The 17178-nt window shown below is 46.6% G+C and overlaps 1 long non-coding RNA gene across 1 annotated transcript in view; it reads left to right on the forward strand.

Annotated features, from left to right (window-relative positions):
• The first annotated feature begins 6475 nt into the window (after window positions 1–6475).
• LOC116666933 overlaps window positions 6476–17178 on the forward strand; it is a 73682-nt gene continuing 62979 nt past the window's right edge. The window contains exons 1-2 of the long non-coding RNA XR_004323734.1: window positions 6476–6590; window positions 10992–11149. This is a non-coding gene — a long non-coding RNA (uncharacterized LOC116666933). The remainder of the gene's footprint in view (window positions 6591–10991; window positions 11150–17178) is intronic.

A 17178-nucleotide genomic window follows, 5' to 3' on the forward strand; every position in this document is an offset into this window, starting at 1 on the left:
TAGATCCCTGGGCTTGCTGCTGGAGGGTCCGTGGCGCTCCCTGGAATCCTCTGCACCTGAGCCTCCTCCCACAGAACCCCCATGCAGTGTCCCCAAGTCCCCTGGTCACAGCTCTGTTACATTCATACTGCTCTCTTGCCTCTCTGAACTGCAGAATCGTGCGTCTTATGAGTGTCTGGTCATCTTGCAGTAGGTTCTCAACACCGGGCAGCAGGGAGTCTTGCGAGATGAGGGGACTCAGCAGCCAGAATATGTTCTGCGTCCACAAATCCTGGAATTAATTTGCTTTTCTTGAGCCTGCCACAATTCACAGCTAGAAGAAGACATCCCAGACTGCAACTTTGTCCAGCTTAGAATAAAAAAGCAAATGCAGATAATTCTGAAAGCTGAGACTTAAGAACTAATGCTACCAAGAGGGAGAGTAACCTTTGTCTTAGAAAGCCTTCCAGCCTGTCCACGCACGTGTCGACCCTGCTGACTCGCACACGCGTGTCCACTCTGACGATCGCTGTTACTGCGTCCCCATGCCCTGTCTCCAGAGCCAACGCAAAGGGGCGGCTGATTATTTGTAAATTCAAACTGCACAGACCGTCATTCAAAGTAACTGACCTCCAATCTTTTCCTTAATGTGTCATTAAATCCCTGGGTACATATTTGCTGATATAACATTCATAGTGAGGCTGCAAAGAGCTGGGATGAACCTAAGATGCTTTTCTCACACTTACAGAGTCACTTCAAACCTTCCGATCACATCAGATCTCTACAGGGCCTCACACCTTGATGTTTCAGGGGCTGTGGAGGATTTGGTGGATCACAGACTGACGCAAGGTTTCTGTCCCATTTTGAAATTGGCCAATCATAGGACGATTTCAAGTCAGCTTCACATTAAAGATTTTACAAAAAAGGAGTGAGTGAACACAGAAAGACAATCTCTCCCAATGTCTATACATGAAAACGCAATGTCGAAAATTACCTGTTGTGAAGATATAAAAATGGCCAACAAGCCCACGAAAGGATGTTCAACATTACTAGTCACCAAGGAAATGCAAATCAAAACCACCAGGAGATATCACCTCACACCCATCAGGATGACTACTGTCAAATGAGTTAGTAGACTTGCAAGTATGGTGAGGATGTGGAGAAAGAGGGACACATGCACTGTTAATGGAAACGGAAAATGGTACAGCCGCTATGGAAAATGATATGACGGTTCCTCCAAAAATTAAAAACAGAATCACCTTATGATCCAGCAATCCCATTCCTGGGTATATATCCTGAAGAATTGAAAACAGCATCTTGAAGAGACATTTGTACACCCAAGTTCATAGCAGCACTATTCACAATAGTCAAAAATAGAAGAAACCCAAGTGTCCATCAATGGATGAGTGAAAAAAGAAAATGTGAAATACACACACATATACACACAATGGAATATTATTCAGCCTTAAAAAGGAAGGAAATCCTATCACAAGACATTATGCTAAATAAAATAAGCCAATCACAAAAGAATAAACACTGTATGATTCCACTTACATGAGGTCCCTAGAGTAGTCAAAATCATACAGACAAAGTAGAGTGGTGGTTGCCAGGGGCTGGAAAATGAAGGATTGTTTAACGGGGACAGTGTTTCAGTTTTGCAAGACAAAAAGTTCTGTAGATTGGTTGCACAAGAATGTGAATATACTTAACAGTACTCAACTGTACACTTAGAAATGGTTCAGATGGTAGGTTTGATGTTATGTGTATTTTACCATAATTTTAAAAAATTGCATGTGGTTGCCTTCTCACAGTAATTGTCATTAACTGTCCAGTAGTGTCCTGCTGGAGTGTGTGTCACCCAGGTGTGTTGAGTTCTTGACCAGATCTTCCTGACCCCCGTCCACCATGGTACCTGGACAGGGTCTGGCAAATAGATGCTCAGTGCATTTTTACTGAACATCTGAGGAAAACAGGGAGAGAGGGAGGGTGGGAGGAAAGGAGAAAGGAATGAATAGAAAATCCACAAAAGATAAATTACAAATGGACAGTAACCAAATGAGAAAATTTTCAGCTTCACTAGTAATCAAAGAAAAGCCCATTAAAGCAACAATGAGTTTCCATTTCTCACTATGAAATGAGCAAAGATTTTTATTATTATAATTTAAATACCTAATGCTGGCAAGGATTTGTTGAGATGGATAGCTTCAGACAGAACTGGTACATTTCTGTAAGAAAATGTAGTGGTTCATACCAACAGCCCTACAAAAATTCATATCTTTTGGCCCAATAATCCCCTATCTGAAAACATATCCTAAGGAGCCAATAAGATACTTAGAAAAGATTTAGGGGCAAAGATGTTTATTACAGAGTTATTTATAATAATTCAAGGACCAGAGCTAAATATCTGCCAAACAGTTTAGGTATGAAATGAAAATTTATGTAGTTACTAAAAATCGTATCTTAGAAAAATATTCAATGTATAAGAAATGTTTACAATGATATATATACATATAGATTATGCATATAATAAGATTGACTTTGTAAAAAGAAACATTGAAAACAGAGAGGAAATATAATACCTCAAAGTGTAATGTTTGATTTCTGGATGAGGCAACTGTGATCGGATTTTCCTATACCTTTCTGGATCTCCTAAATATTCTAAAATAAACGTTTGATGTTTTTCTAATTAAAAAACACAATTTGAAAAAAGTAAAAATGATGTCACCATCTGAGCATCTAAAAGGGTTGTGGGAAGACAAAAATGATGAGGCATGTTCCCTGCCCTTAAGCAGCAGACAGCGCAGCGGGCGAAATGTCCCCTGGGATGCTAGGGGAGCGGTGGCGTGGGGGTGACGGGACGGGAGGAGGGAGGGCTTCTGCGGAGGGGCGGTGCTTGAGCAGCGTGAAGGATTTGAGCCCATGTCTCCGCATCCACTGGGCTTGATAGCGCTTCCCACTGCCTGTCCTTCCCTGACGTTACTCGTCTTGGGCTCTCTGCTCCGTGAGGGTTTGACAGTGCTTTAGGGGTTATTCTCTCTGTGATCTATGTAGGCTCAACTCAGCCAATATAGAATATCCTCCAAGGTTTATGCCCTTAATATCCTCACTGCAGCAGGCTTTCAAGCCAGTGTTTACTTAAGGCATCACTTGGCTTGCATTCACCCTGGCAAGAATCACTTTGCTCAGAGATCTGGGGCTGGAAGGTGGCAGGACCCACACTGCTTGAAGGACCATTTCAACGCTAGCCTGGAGTCCCAGGCTGCAGACCAGGGAGGCAGGTGCCTTGGCTGGAAGGTGAGGAAGTGAGACCCAGGAGAGGGACAATGGCTTGCTCCAAACAGGACGCCAGCCCAGGGCCGGAGCTGGGACTGGGTTCCGGCTTTCCTGACACTCAGGTGGTGTGCTTGCACACTGCACTCTGCTGCTCGGAGGCATCAGGGGGGCGGGTGTGACCCTCGCTTCCCACTGGAACACTGGACTCACTGCTGTGGTACAAAAGGAGAACAGGGCAGGCTGCTGGGGACTGTGGGGGTCGATGTTGGCTGCTTTTAGTACTGATACGAGAATGACAAAGGTGATCTTTGTGTGCACATCAGGAGGCCATCTGGATATCTTTTGAAATTTATAATTGAAAAAAAAATTACAGCCTACATACAATATAGCCATCTTCTATTTTGGTTTTACTTAGTTTTTTTCCCCCTTGATTATAAAAGGACTACATGTTCTGAAAGTTTTAGCCAATGAAATAAACAAATTAAAAATGTTAATTATGACTAGTAGAAATAAGACAAACTAAATTATTTTTAGATATTATGTTTGCCAGCTTATAAAGCCCAGTGGCACTGCATGAAGAAGAGCATGACGTGGTCACAGGAGCCCAGGCAGCCCCTGTCTGGCTGCAGACTCGTAAGAAGGCTGGATAGGATACAACTGCATAACTACAAAGCTACACACACGCAACTCAATAACAAACAGACAAGCAACCCGATCAAAAAGTGGGCAGAGGACCTAAACAAACATTTCTTCAATGAAGACATCCAAATGGCCAATAGGCACATGAAAAAATGCTCAGTATCACTGACTATCAGAGAAATGCAAATCAAAACTACAATGAGGTATCACCTCACATCAGTTAGAATGGCCATCATTAAAAATCCCCAAATGATAAATTGGGAAGGGAGTGTGGAGAAAAGGGAACCCTCCTACACTGTTGGTGGGAATGTAGTTTGGTACAGCCACTATGGAAAACAGTATGGAGATTCTGTAAAAAACTAAAAATAGACTTACCATATTATGCAGCAATCCCACTTCTGGGTATATATCTGGAGGAAACTGTAATTTGAAAAGATACATGCATCCCAATGTTCATAGCAGCACTACTTACAATAGCCAGGACATGGACGCAGCCTAAATGTCCATCAGCAGATGATTAGATAAGGAAGCTGTGGTACACACACACACACACACGCACACAACCCACATACTGGAATACTACTCAGCCATAAAAAAGAATAAAATAATGCCATCTGCAGCAACATGGATGGACCTTGAGATTGTCATACTAAGTGAAGTAAACCAGAAAGAGAAAGAAAAATACTGTATGATATCACTTATATATGAATCTTAAAAAATGACACAAATGAACTTATTTACAAAACAGAAACAGACTCACAGACAGAAAACAAACTTATGGTTACCAGGAGGGAACAGGGGGTGGGTGGAGGGATAAATTGGAAGTTTGGGGTTTGCAGATACTAACTACTATATATAAAATAGATAAACAACAAGGTCCTACTGTATAGCACAGGGAACTATATTCAATATCTTTTACTAGCCTATAATGAAAAAGAATATGAAAAGGAATTTATATATACACACACACTTATAATATGTATAACTGAATCACTATACTATAACCAGAAATTAACACATTGTAAACTGACTATATTTCAATTAAAAAAAAACAACACTTAAAGCTTCTGTACATTAAGAAACTACCACAAGCAAAAGAAAAAGATAAAAGTGCAAAATACACAAAAGTTTGCAAGCTACATAAGCAGGAGTTGTCATTTTTCACATATGAAGACCTTTATCCATAAAGAAAAAAAGCACATGAACCTACACCTCAGTGGGCTTAGAACAGGGTAGTTTCACACACATATGCTAAAGTAGTAAATGCAAAAGCCAATAAACATATAAAAATGTTCATCATCAGTTGTCATAAAAGGCACATGAATTGTTACCACAATAGTATGTCTTTATTTATTTTCACCCATTACATTGGCAGGGATTTAAATGCTGAGGAATTAAAATGTTGAGGAAAGTGGCAGGAAACAGGTGGGAATATAAATTGGTACAATTTTTCTGGAGGGCAATTGGGCAAAATCCATCAAATGCTTTAAAAATATGCCTACTTGCTAATTTCACTCAGAATTTATCTTCAATCAATATGCATTTGAGCAAGGATTGCATGAAGGATATTCACCTCAGCATTATTTACGACAGAGCAAAACTGAAAACAACGTTAGTGTGTAACAAAATGAAGCATGGCAGACTTCTAGGCAGCTGGTGAAATTTACATTGTGAAAGAAACTCATGATGGGGACAAAATGTATTGCAATATATGGTTACGTGGGAGAAAAGCAGGTTACACAACAGAGAAATTTTAGTAGGAAGGCCAGAGACGTGCACCACACGCGTATGGAAACTTGACATATGACCAATGGCCAGGTGGCATCACAAGCCAGGAGCGAATAGATGGATAAGTCAATGATTGGTTCTGGGTAATTATTATCTATATGAAAAAATAAAATGAGAGCGTCATGGCACAGCACAAACATAAATTCCAGGTGGAAGAACAATCTGTGAAAAGAAACTTTAAAACTTCTTAAAGAAAATATAGCATGAGGTCTGTATGACTTCAGGAAGAAAAAAATTTTTTGAAAGACTAAGAGGACTTACAAACTATAAAATTAAGTTTTGGTAAACACTACGATGTTAAACTTTAAAAAAAAAAAACAAAACACTGAACATGAGCCGATAGAGTCAAAAAATGGAAAGATACAGACAGGAAGGAAATGAATTCAGTGCACATAAAAGATGAAGGATTATTGCAGAAAATGTGAAGCTGTGCTTCTCAAACTGTTACGGACCCTCCTGAGTCAGTCCCCAGTAAAGGTACTTCTGCTCGGTGTCACTTGAGCCAATAGAGCAAGACCGAGTTCGGGTCAGAAGCAAAGGAAAGCTATACTCCTTAATCAAAGAACGGAGAGGTGCGAGCGCTAACCCAGAGGGGCCAGCGGGCCGGGCTGCTTTATAGGGTCTCCTGAGTGGGCGGGGAGGGGCGGGGTTCTCTCCCGGGCGCAGGCGCAGTTGTGCTGCGCCTGCTCAGGTCGTCGCGCTCGGCGTCTCCGCACACGGCCCGCCGCCGCCATCTTGAGTCGCGGCCGTGGGCGGGGATCCCGCATCCAGCCGGGAGCTGAGGTGCGGGTGCAGTCCTTTCGCAGCCATTTTCCATCACAGCCTCTGGTCTGAAGGGTCGGGTGCGAGACCTCTGCACGCCGTCCCCTGTGAGCAAGTGAACCCAGACTGAGCACAAAGGGGAAAAAAAGGTTAGACTTCATTGTATTACCCAGATTCTATTTTTATTTCCGTAGGATTGTTCGTGGGCTTTGCCGGCGACAGAACTTTACTTGCGTAGAAATCACCAGGAAAGCTGTTGTAAATGCGGGTTCTGGTTCAGTGAGGGGCTGGGGTGGGGGTGGGCCTGAGAGTCTGCATCTTTAACAAGGTCCCAGGTGAAGTCTATGCTGCCGGGCCGCAGGCCACCCTTTGAAGAGCCAGGATATAAAAGAGCCCCCACAGATACAGAAGAAAGAGGGAATAACCCCAGGCCAAGCCTGGCAGAGGTCTGAGCAGGCAACCCTCGCAAGAAAGAACCCCAGTGAGCAATGAAACTTCTTAGCTGGGACGGGCTCACTGCTGCCACGTCGAGGCCCCAGCGTAAAACAGGGCAGGTGCCCCAGGCTGGTGGGGGTGGGGCAGGGTCTGCTCATCACACACCCCCAGGGCCCCGAGCTGCCAGGAGCTCTGTCATCTTCCATGTGGGACCTCCACAGTAGCCCTAGGAACTGGGCCACTGGGAGAAGGAAAGAGGTTTTTACGGGCTGGACCTGGAAATGGTGAGGCCATCACCGCTCACCTTCTACTGGTTGGAACTCCGAGGCCACAGCCAACTACAGGGGAGGCTGGGCAGTAATCCAATTGGACCCAGGACAAAGAGGAACCTCGTCTGGTGACCAGCAGGTGGCCTGCCACATCTGAAGAGATGCTCAGGTCTCCAGAAACCAGAAAAATGCAGTTAAAACTGCACCAAGATACCATTTTACACCGTGGCATCGGCAAAACAAAGTGTCAGGACCATTAGCTGCACAGCCCCAGGAGGCGCCATTCATATAGAATATTCTCTCCTCCACATCTCCACCCCCTCACCTGGTTTAAGTTTTTATTCTATGCACATATTACTTCCACCAGATCATCAGCTGACTTATTTATCATGTTTGTTATTTATTGTCTGTCTTCCACCTGACTGTCATCTCCAACAGGGCAAAGATGTTTGTCTGTTATGTTAACTGCTATATTCTGTCCACAGCAGTGCCTGGCATACAGCAGGTACTCACAAGGATGGGCTGAACAGCGGCTAAAAACAACAGCCACTGATCACACTCACCCCCAGGTGACACTCTTCCCGTCACCCGAGCCCAGAGCCCCAGCACCTGACACGGGAGTGAGCCGGGGCCCCCTCGTGGCTCCGGCTCTCAGCCGTTTCAGACATGTCCAGCCTATGGCTTCTCCCAGCAGAAGCCCCAGAGCAAGCACCCCTGCTGGGTCAGCCCAGATCCCCAATCCAGAGTGTCCATGAGCATAGTCAGTGGCTGCTGTTTCTAGCCTCTAAAGTTGCTTTTCGTTTGTTTTAGTTTTTAAAGTCAGTTTTTTAAGGTATAACTTACAGCAAGTAAAATTCACCCTTTTGAGGTATACAGTTTGGTGGGTTTTGACAAATGTGTAGTCATGAAACCACCATCACAACTGAGATATCGAACATTTTCATCGCCCCTCAAAGTCCCCTCCTAAGCCACCAAGCTCTGAGTACTTTGTCCCACAGCGGTGGTAACTGGGGGCACGTTCTCCTGGCTCCATTATTGTACACATTTGATGACTTTTTCCTGCTCTGGGAATCTCCTTTGTTTGGAGCTTTTGCTAAAGGTCTGTTTTCCCGTGTTTTCCCATTAGACCAGAAGTTCTGTGTGGGCTGGATCCCCGTGACTTGTAACTAGCATATTTTCTGGCACATAGTAGCTGCTCATCAAATTGTTGTTTAATGAATAGAATGTAGTAGAGCCTGATGGTCTGGACACGCAGGCTTCAATCATGCATGAGAAAGTCACGTGATGTAGCCTCAGACCATTTAAATGTCAGATAATCATACTACCCACCTGAAGTTGAAGGGCACAGAGTAGGTCCAGGTAACTCCTTCAGTTATATCTCAATATCTAGTAAATATTTATCAAGCACCCACTATGTGCGAGGCACTGTACCAAGTGCTGAGGATGTACGAGGTGAATGTAAACACATACAGTCCATGTGCTCATGGGGTTTACCAATCTAGTTGGGGGAGTCACGTGTAAATGCAGTGATCACACAAACTGTGTGCCCTGGTAAACCGTGGTGCGTGCCATGGAAGCCCCCCAGTCCTGAGCTCCGTGGTTCCATGACGGGTGTGTGAATCTACCATCTTCTCTTAGAATCCTTGCTCAGGGAATTGTTTTATCATGGCTATTTGCTATCAAGGTTAGAGATGTTCTGAGAATCACCCTGTTTGTAATAGTAGTAGGTTCTTCTGAAATAAATGTGCAGAAGGCAGAAACGGGCAAAACCACTAGGCGATTGGTTCCCTCTAATAATCTGTGGCTTTGAAACAACCAAATAGACTTTTCGGATAAACCAACCGGCCTCACAGCTGTTGTCCTGAGAATTCAACCTGGGAACACGTGCTTGAGAACACTGGCAATTCCACCCGCCTCCTCCTTACCCTTCGATGACTGTACAGTTGGGAAAGAAGCATATCATCTTATAAATAGTCCCCATAATGGAACTTTCTGGTAAGCTCCTCAAGTAATTTTAGATCTCAGCTAGGTTTGTCCTCCCTGCTGCCCAATACAATATCTTCCAGGGCTGCCGCACTGAAGCGATTGAGAAAACAAGAGAAATTAAGACAATTTCCCAGCATTCTGTAAGCATTTGCTTGTGAATGCAGGCTGTCCTGCTGTTTGATGAATCTGATGTGTAAGAAAACCATGAGACTCAAAGTTCACATCCAGCTTGGCGCATTATACATGCGTTGTGAAGGTTGCTACAAAAACGTGATAATATCCCTCCAAGTCTATGACTAATGAGACCACGGATAGCCCACCTGAGACGGCTCAAATGTGTAATTATTGTGAGGATTTCACAGACGCATAAATATAATGATCTTGAGCTAAGTAAATTGCTAGCTACCAATGAAATAAATAGGGTCCCTTCAGAATTTGAAATAATTTGGAATGGTAGGTGGTGGGAAATGATTCACCTTAGCTGTTATCTCTGGAACAGTAATAGAGAACTAGATCTGCCAGCTCTGGTGCATTTACGTTGTTCTTCATATCCTATGGAGTTTGTCAGAAGAGCTCTGGGCCCTGCTGCCTTCCACCCCCTTATTCTGATAGGTCTCCATGCAGCGTGGCTCAGCGCTGGGGAAGAGCAGCTAATGTTGTTTACCTCGGTAGGCATCCCAGCCATAGTATTTTTCCAAGAAACACTGATGTGTTTAAAGGTCAGGCTGATACTGATTTGACGGAGTAACACAAATTCATCTTTCTAGGAGTAAAATGGTGTACATGACTTGGTTTAAAGGTTAAACTGTTTTTGTGCACTGGATAGGTCTGAGATATAAGACTTTAATATACAAAGTATAATTACCTGTTCAGACAGACAGGGAGATGCAGCCCAGGGTTTGGATTCTTGGATAGATGTTTGAATACAGGAATCTATGGACATTGTGTCATTCTTGAACATATTTCATTATAGGCGGGGAACAATCCTGCAAGGGTGCTCAGTTAAAAGGACTGTCTGTTTCCTTCTCCTAGGAACATGACTGTTGGGGTTCTAAGAGTTGCATTTAGGAGTAACAGGAGAGTTGAGGAATATTCTCAGATACAAAGATCCCTCAGAGCCCATAAAGTCCCAAATACAAAATTGTGTAGTAGGTGCTAAATAAAAGCTTGGTAGATGAATGAATAAATTGCATCTTTTTTTTTTAACCTACAAAGTTGGTTTTGATAAATAAGCGAAAGGTGCTCTAAATCTGAACATATGCCAATCTTGGACCCAGAGAGTTTCCTTCATTCATTCCTTCATACACTTTTTTTTCCATTCGACAAAAAGCTTAATAAGAACTTATACACCACTGCACTATACTGGATACAGAGATGAACTGGGAGGGCATGGTTCTGACCTCAGAAGGTACCATCTGTCTGGGGAGAAAAGTAAAGTGACAGGAGGTCACCGGAGGGGAAAGAGGACAGTCAAGGGAGCGGTGCCTGGCTGGGGGCTAGGACCTGGCCTCCGGGCAGCATCCTCCCCTCCTCTCCCTGGGAAATCTGTCTCTTTTTCCCTGGGCAGATGCTTTCTGCATGCCCCTAGTGGGTCCTGGGAGAGGCCTGGCTGAACCAGATAGGCACCAGGCACGGCCTCTTCCACTGGACCCATTCTTATCCCACCAGCCCCTGTGCCCCAGCAGTGGCCTCTTTACTCCCACTCTTTGCTGGCAGACACAGGGCACATTGCACTCCCGAGGGTCCCACTCTTAGGTGCTCAGGTGGAGCAGGAGCAGCAGGGTCTTGGCAGATGGAACAGGGCTGTGATCTTCAACACTAGGATTGCAGTGGGGAACCGTGGATGCTCTGTCCTTGTAGGGGAAGGAGGAAACAGGCTTGGCCCGCCGCCCCTGGGACGCAAAGTCCATGCAGTTGGCTGTGCACCCCTGCCCCTGGAACCCCTCTGCTGCTGCTGGGTTCCAGCCATCTTAGCGGGTCCCCGACTTTGCCATCAACCCCCTGCCAACCTTTTAGAGGTAAGAGTGATCACATGGCCTTGCTCGTGTATGCTGTGAAGTTTCAGTGTTAATATGGGTGGGGGTGGTGTTAAAGGAGAAAATACTGAATGGCTGGGGGGAGTGTTCGAAGGTGGGGGGACAGGGAAGAGCGGTGGGGTGGATGGAAGGAAGATGCAGGAGATTCAGGGGGAGTAGGGGGTGCCTGAGGGCTTTCCCGTGAACCACGGGGCCCCCCATCTTCAGTTTTCTGGCATGGGGATGGGACGGTCAGGTACTTGGATGTCGGAGAAATCTAAGTGGAAAGCCATCTGTTACTAGAGGGGAGAGGTGAGGAGTGGTGGTACCTTTATTTAAATCATTTTAGCAACAGGAAGACCACTCAGCCTTACCCCACCCAGGCAGTTGTTGCACTTAAGAAGCTGTCCCAATCTTTTTCTGCCCCTTTTCTGCTGGAGGGAGCCATTTATACCCTTCCTGTGTGTTCAGGGCACCAGGTGGGCCTGGGCCCAAGTAAGGCAGATACAGAGAGAAGGAAATCTCCAGGTGGCCCTGAATAGTCACGCTCTACAGGAAGGCCTCATTTGCACCACACACGTGTGGCATTGTGTTTACAGGTGTTCCATGAAAGGATAGCAGTGTTGTTTTTTTTAAAGGAATGAAATCCTGTATTGCTTGTAAATATAAAACAGAGTATAAACTGGCTGGAGAGAGTTCGGCTTATTCCGTCATGTTTCCACCTGTGCCCTCTCCCCGCCTTGGACGTCATGCTTCCTGGCTTCTCTGCCTCTTCTGCTGAGCATCTCTTGGGCAGAGAGGAAGTGCTCAGGGATGTCTGATGAATGAATAAATGAATGAATGAATGGTTTAAATACAGGTCAGAGTAATATGGTGCCCTGCTGGGGACACACAGGAGGATGCATGAATTCCAGGTAGACAGACTTTCAGAGGTGGCTGCTTCACAGGGGGCTTCAGGCTGACTCCTAAATGGTAGATAGGGAGGGACCAGGCGGTATCTGGGGAGTAAGGAAATCCTCCAACTAGAGCACAGAGAGGGAGAGAGATGTATTGGGAGCTAAGGTTTTTTTTTTGAATGGATGAAAAGTGCTTCCCCTCCTATATTTTTTTATTTTTTATGCATGCATTTTATTTTATTTTGTTTTGCATATATATATTTATTGAAGTATAGTCAGTTTATGATGCTGTGTCAATTTCTAGTGTACAGCATATTCCTTCAGTCATACATGAACATACATATATTCGTATTCATATTCTTTTTCACCATAAGTTACTACAAGATATTGCATATAGTCCCCTGTGCTATACAGTGTGACCTTGTTGTTTATCTATTTTATATATATATGTTAGTTAGTATCTGCAAATCTCGAACTCCCAATTTATCCCTTCCCACCCTCCCTCCTATATTTTAAAGCACAAGAATGACCATTTTCACTCCAAATTTCATGATGAAAGTGAAGGCCTTGTGTATGCCCAGAAGTGAGATGAAAATATTGTCCAAGGATCTGCCAGGAGACGGGCCCTGGGTTTGCCCTGCATCCCAGGAGTAAGCAGGACCTTGTCTCTGCCCCACTGAGTCACGGCTGAGCCCTCCCCTCCTCCCCCGGGCCACCGGCAGCACTTCTCTTGGACAGACAAGGACGCTGATGCACAGAAGAGGGGCAGTGGCGTGCTCAGCAGGAAGGGCAGCACCTGGGCAGGTCTTTTCCCCTGGATCTCACTAGGAATGCGTGCAGTTCCCTCCTGGGGGCAGCCAGGGTGACCCCGGGACGTGTGGCCCAGGTCTCCCACAGGAGCATCGAGAGCAGGGACAAGGGAGGCTCCCAGAGGTCAATTCCTGCCCCTGGGCCCCTGCCCACAGCGAAGGCGAGGGGACTCTGAGGACCCTGAGGGTACAGCCCGTCAGGGGTCTCTGAGCATCTGCTGGGCCCCCAGAGAGCTGCAGTCACTGCTCCTGGAAGGTGTCTGCATAGTTGCCTGTGATACATCAGCATCCCTAAAAATTGTGCTGGGAACACGACTCACCCTACGGGAGTAGAACTGAAGCCAGGGACTGGCTCACTATTAGGGTGGGGGGCCCCTGATTCCTGGTTCAGCCTTCGGCAGTGGGAGCAGCTGGAAGCAGCAAGGCCCATCTTCCATCATTTTCTGAAGCAAGCAGGCGAGCTGGTGAGCACCATTGTGCATAGGTAATAACTCAGCCGGAAACAAGTGTCGTGATTCACGTGTCACGGCTAATGTCTAGCTAATGTCCCCCAGCAGGGATGAGCAATTACAAATTCCTGAATTATCTTCTCTGTCTGTACCTCAAACAAACAAGCAATCATCTGTTTCCTCAGCTAACCCTCCCCGGGGTGAGATGGCTGAAAGGCTGAGAGACAGCAGGCCTCTGAGGTGGGGGCCTGGTGTTGCCACCTCCTGGCTGTGAGTCGTGGGCAAGTTCCTGGGAGGTCTTCATATAATAATTATTTTAGTTTCTGTAATAATACACTTGTCTCATAGGGTTACTGTGAAGATTAAAAATGATTATTAGTTAAAAGTTCCTTGCACATACTAAGCACATCATGAATGTTGGCGATAATTAGCAACTGAAAATTAAACCAAAAATATTAGAATGTAGACATTAATAGATAGAAGTATGCTTAGATTTCACAAATGTGTTTAATTTTCCAAGTCTTATGTTTTAACAAGAGAGCCGAATTGAGTCAACACTTAACATGCCAACTCCTCTGGCCAAGCAAGAAGGTGAAAGCAAAATTGCTTTTGGACTTGGCAAACACATTGTATCTTCAGCAGCTGTCTCCTGCGGGCTCAGGTCACCAGCCAGGCTTTTGTTATTCAGTGTTTCAGGTACGACCCAAGTAGAAATGGCCGTGGTATTCTGCATCTCACATTTACAGCATCAAGCCTTCGTACTTTTTCACAGGTAGGGCTTCGTGTACGCTTGAAATGCTAATGAGATGCCGAGAGATTTTCAGGTCTTTCCATGGGGTTGTATTTGGAAACAGACTGATTTGTGTTCAGTTTAAAGACAAGAGCGTGTCTGTTGCCCTCTTGAACTCCGTCACTCAAGGGCCACCGCCGTGAGGGTTGTGATTGGGACCCTGGGGGATCACTGGGCGGCCTGGGTTCAAGTTCCTTGATTGTTGTGGTCCTTGGTTTCCACAATTGTTGAAAATGGGTTAGAACTGAGTGCTTCCTTTACTCTGATTTTAAGTAATTCAAATAGAATAAAACTCACCCACAGTAGCTTCAGTAAAGGAAGGTCTATTGTAAGTGTAACAGGGACGGCTCAGCGATCCAGGTTTGCAGGTAAAGTGGTTCTCCCAGGAGCGGGGACAGTGATGGAACAGCCACATGGTCTTTCCATGAGGACACCCCTCCATCTCCTTTTGCATCTGCCCATATCTCAGTCTTCCTTCCCCTGGGTCCCCGGGCTCCACTCCATCCTCAGCCACACATGATCCATCACAGCCTCCCCTATCCTCTCTGTATAAACTCTCTATATAAACTAATTCCTGCAGCCAACTGTCCTAATCTCTTTGTTTTCTCATGCTGACTTTTTGAGAAAGAAATCGGATTGGCCCCGCTTATCTTACACAGGTCCTAACTTACTGACCAGCCTATAGATAAGTTGCCTGCCCGGGACTGGGGGTGGGTGGGCAGCCAGCTGTGGCCTAGGGGTAGAGAGGGGAGGACGCGCTTCCCTCAGCAAGCCTAGACTGGGAACTGCCCTTTGGGTGGGTGAGCATTGTGAAACCCACCCAGAAAATACCCAAAGGGCATTTATATCCTTTCTGCCCCCACTCCCCTGCCTCCTTCCCACCTGCTGAGAGGGTGTTGACAATTAGGAAAGCCTCTGCAGCATTCTCTCAGCTCGGACCAGACCAATCAGCGCCTTCGCTCTACAGGCTTTTCTGATTGTTTCTCTGTTTTGTGCGTTTTGCCTTGTCTGACTGAGCGACAGGCTTGGGCAGGGGAATGAGAATTGGCCTGTGCATCTGAGAAGTTCCCTTCTCTGCTCCATTCCTTCCTTGCCCAGGGCCCTAATCTCTCTGAGCTTCGGTCTTCTCATCTATTACAGGCGGTACTGAAATCTCACATCTTCCCAGGATGGTGGCGAGGACTGCAGTGGCGAGGATGTGGGCTTTGATGTTGGTGAAGAGCTTTTCAAGTGTGAGATTATTATTAGCAACTCAGGTGGAAGTGACTGGGAGCTTCTTCCTCTTGAAGGAGCCCCGCCAGACCTGAGTCCTGGAGTGAGGGTCTCACTTTTCCCGGACGGGGTGGGCTGGCTGCGGTTCTGGCTGGACCGGATCGTTTTATCTGCCAGTTTGAAGATGGCTGCAGTTTCTTCTGCAGGAAAGTCCTTTGGCTGCCACTCAATAGCAAACAGTTTCTCCCATGTCCTCCCCTTCCTGTCTTTGGGAAACCTGGGCCTAAGCCTGTCCTCGCTGCCTTCTCACCGTGTGAGGGAGGGGTGCTGGTGGCAGCCAGTTGGGAGGCCCTTTCCAGAAGCTTCTGCATCAGAGGCCAGCTCCCTGCCCTTGCCTCCCCTGTGGATGATTCACTTCTTGGGTTTTCCTGGATCTCTACCCGTTCCCTTTAGTGACGCTGGTGACAGCTCAGGCCTGGCAACGAAAGACTTGTTGGCTCAGAAGCAGGCATGGGGAGCAGAGATTGGAAACAGGGCATCAGGGATTCCATGGACTGCCCAGCCAGGGACTGTGGTCAGTGCAGGCCACTGAGAACATAAAGGGCAGATGCTCGTTTCAGAGCCCTTCTTCCTGCCTCCGATGGAAGAGATGGAAGATGTGCCAGAACACACGGCCTGAAGCAGCCTTAGGGGGTGGGGCAACAGAGCCATAGTCTCTTCCTGCTACCAAATTCCAACACCCTCTCTGGCCATTCGTGCAAACACAGAGCTCCCTGGGCTTCTTCGCAAGCACCCAACTCCAAGCAAGAACTGTGGGGCCCGCTGGTCGCGGGGCAAGTCCTGCTGCCCTCCTGAACTCAGTGCCCAGAGTCTTGCTCTGTCTCTATCCCCAGCCTTGCAGCCAACAGAGGGGAGATCCAGCGAAATGCCAGAATAGGGGTGGCTGTGTCTAGAAACACTTGGAGGGTCAGAGAGACCGAGTGTGCTGTTGGCAGGATTGCAGCTTCCTGCCTGCCTGCCTTTCTCCCGTCCTTCCTTCTAGTTTCCCCTTTTCTTCCCTTTCCTTCCATCCACCAACATTTACCAAAAGTCTACCATGTGCTTTTCTAATCCTCTCAAGGCTTTCAAGCTATTTATTTCAAATAAATAAATACATAATCACAATATAGCAGTGGTTCTCAAACATTGGTGAGCATCAGACCCACCTGGATGGCTTATTAAAGCACTGACTGCTGGACCCCAGCCCAGTGTTTCTGGTTCAGGAAGTCGGAGGCAGGGGGGCTCTAGAGAACTTGCATTCCTGACATATTCCCAGGTGCTGGTGCTGCTGCTGGTTTAGGGACCCCAGGGCACAGGAAGCACAATGCAGGGGAAGCACTCATCACACCTGCCAGGAGGTGGGTGGAGGGAGTCAAGGCAGGCTGATGACCCAGGCTGGGTCCCCAGAAGGCAGGAGAGAGCCAGGTGAAGAGGGGTGAGAAGGGTAAATGCCCCAAGGTGAGAGAGAGAGAGAGCCTGGAGGAGGACGTGAAAGCTGGTCAGTGTGGCCAGAGCCTAGAATGGGGTAGGGAAACGGCAAAGGAAGAGGTGATCCTAGACAACTCAACAAGAGCTAGGTCGCGGAGGAGCCTCTGTGCCACTGGAGGGCAAACCCCTGTGGAGTTTCCAGTAGGGGGTTTGGGGACCAAGTCAGATTTATGTCTTAGGACAGCTGCTTTGGCTGGAGGGTAGAGGGTCCTGGAGGCAAGAAAAGTAGTTAGTAATCCAGGCCAGAAGCAGGGTGGCAGCCTTGGCATGGAGAGAAGACAGAGCTGGCACAGACGTGGGAGATGGAGTAGACAGGGCCTGGATGCAGGGATGTGGTGATGGGGGAGAG

Source organism: Camelus ferus, chromosome 11, assembly GCF_009834535.1.
Source record: "Camelus ferus isolate YT-003-E chromosome 11, BCGSAC_Cfer_1.0, whole genome shotgun sequence".
NCBI classification, from domain to species: Eukaryota; Metazoa; Chordata; class Mammalia; order Artiodactyla; family Camelidae; genus Camelus; species Camelus ferus.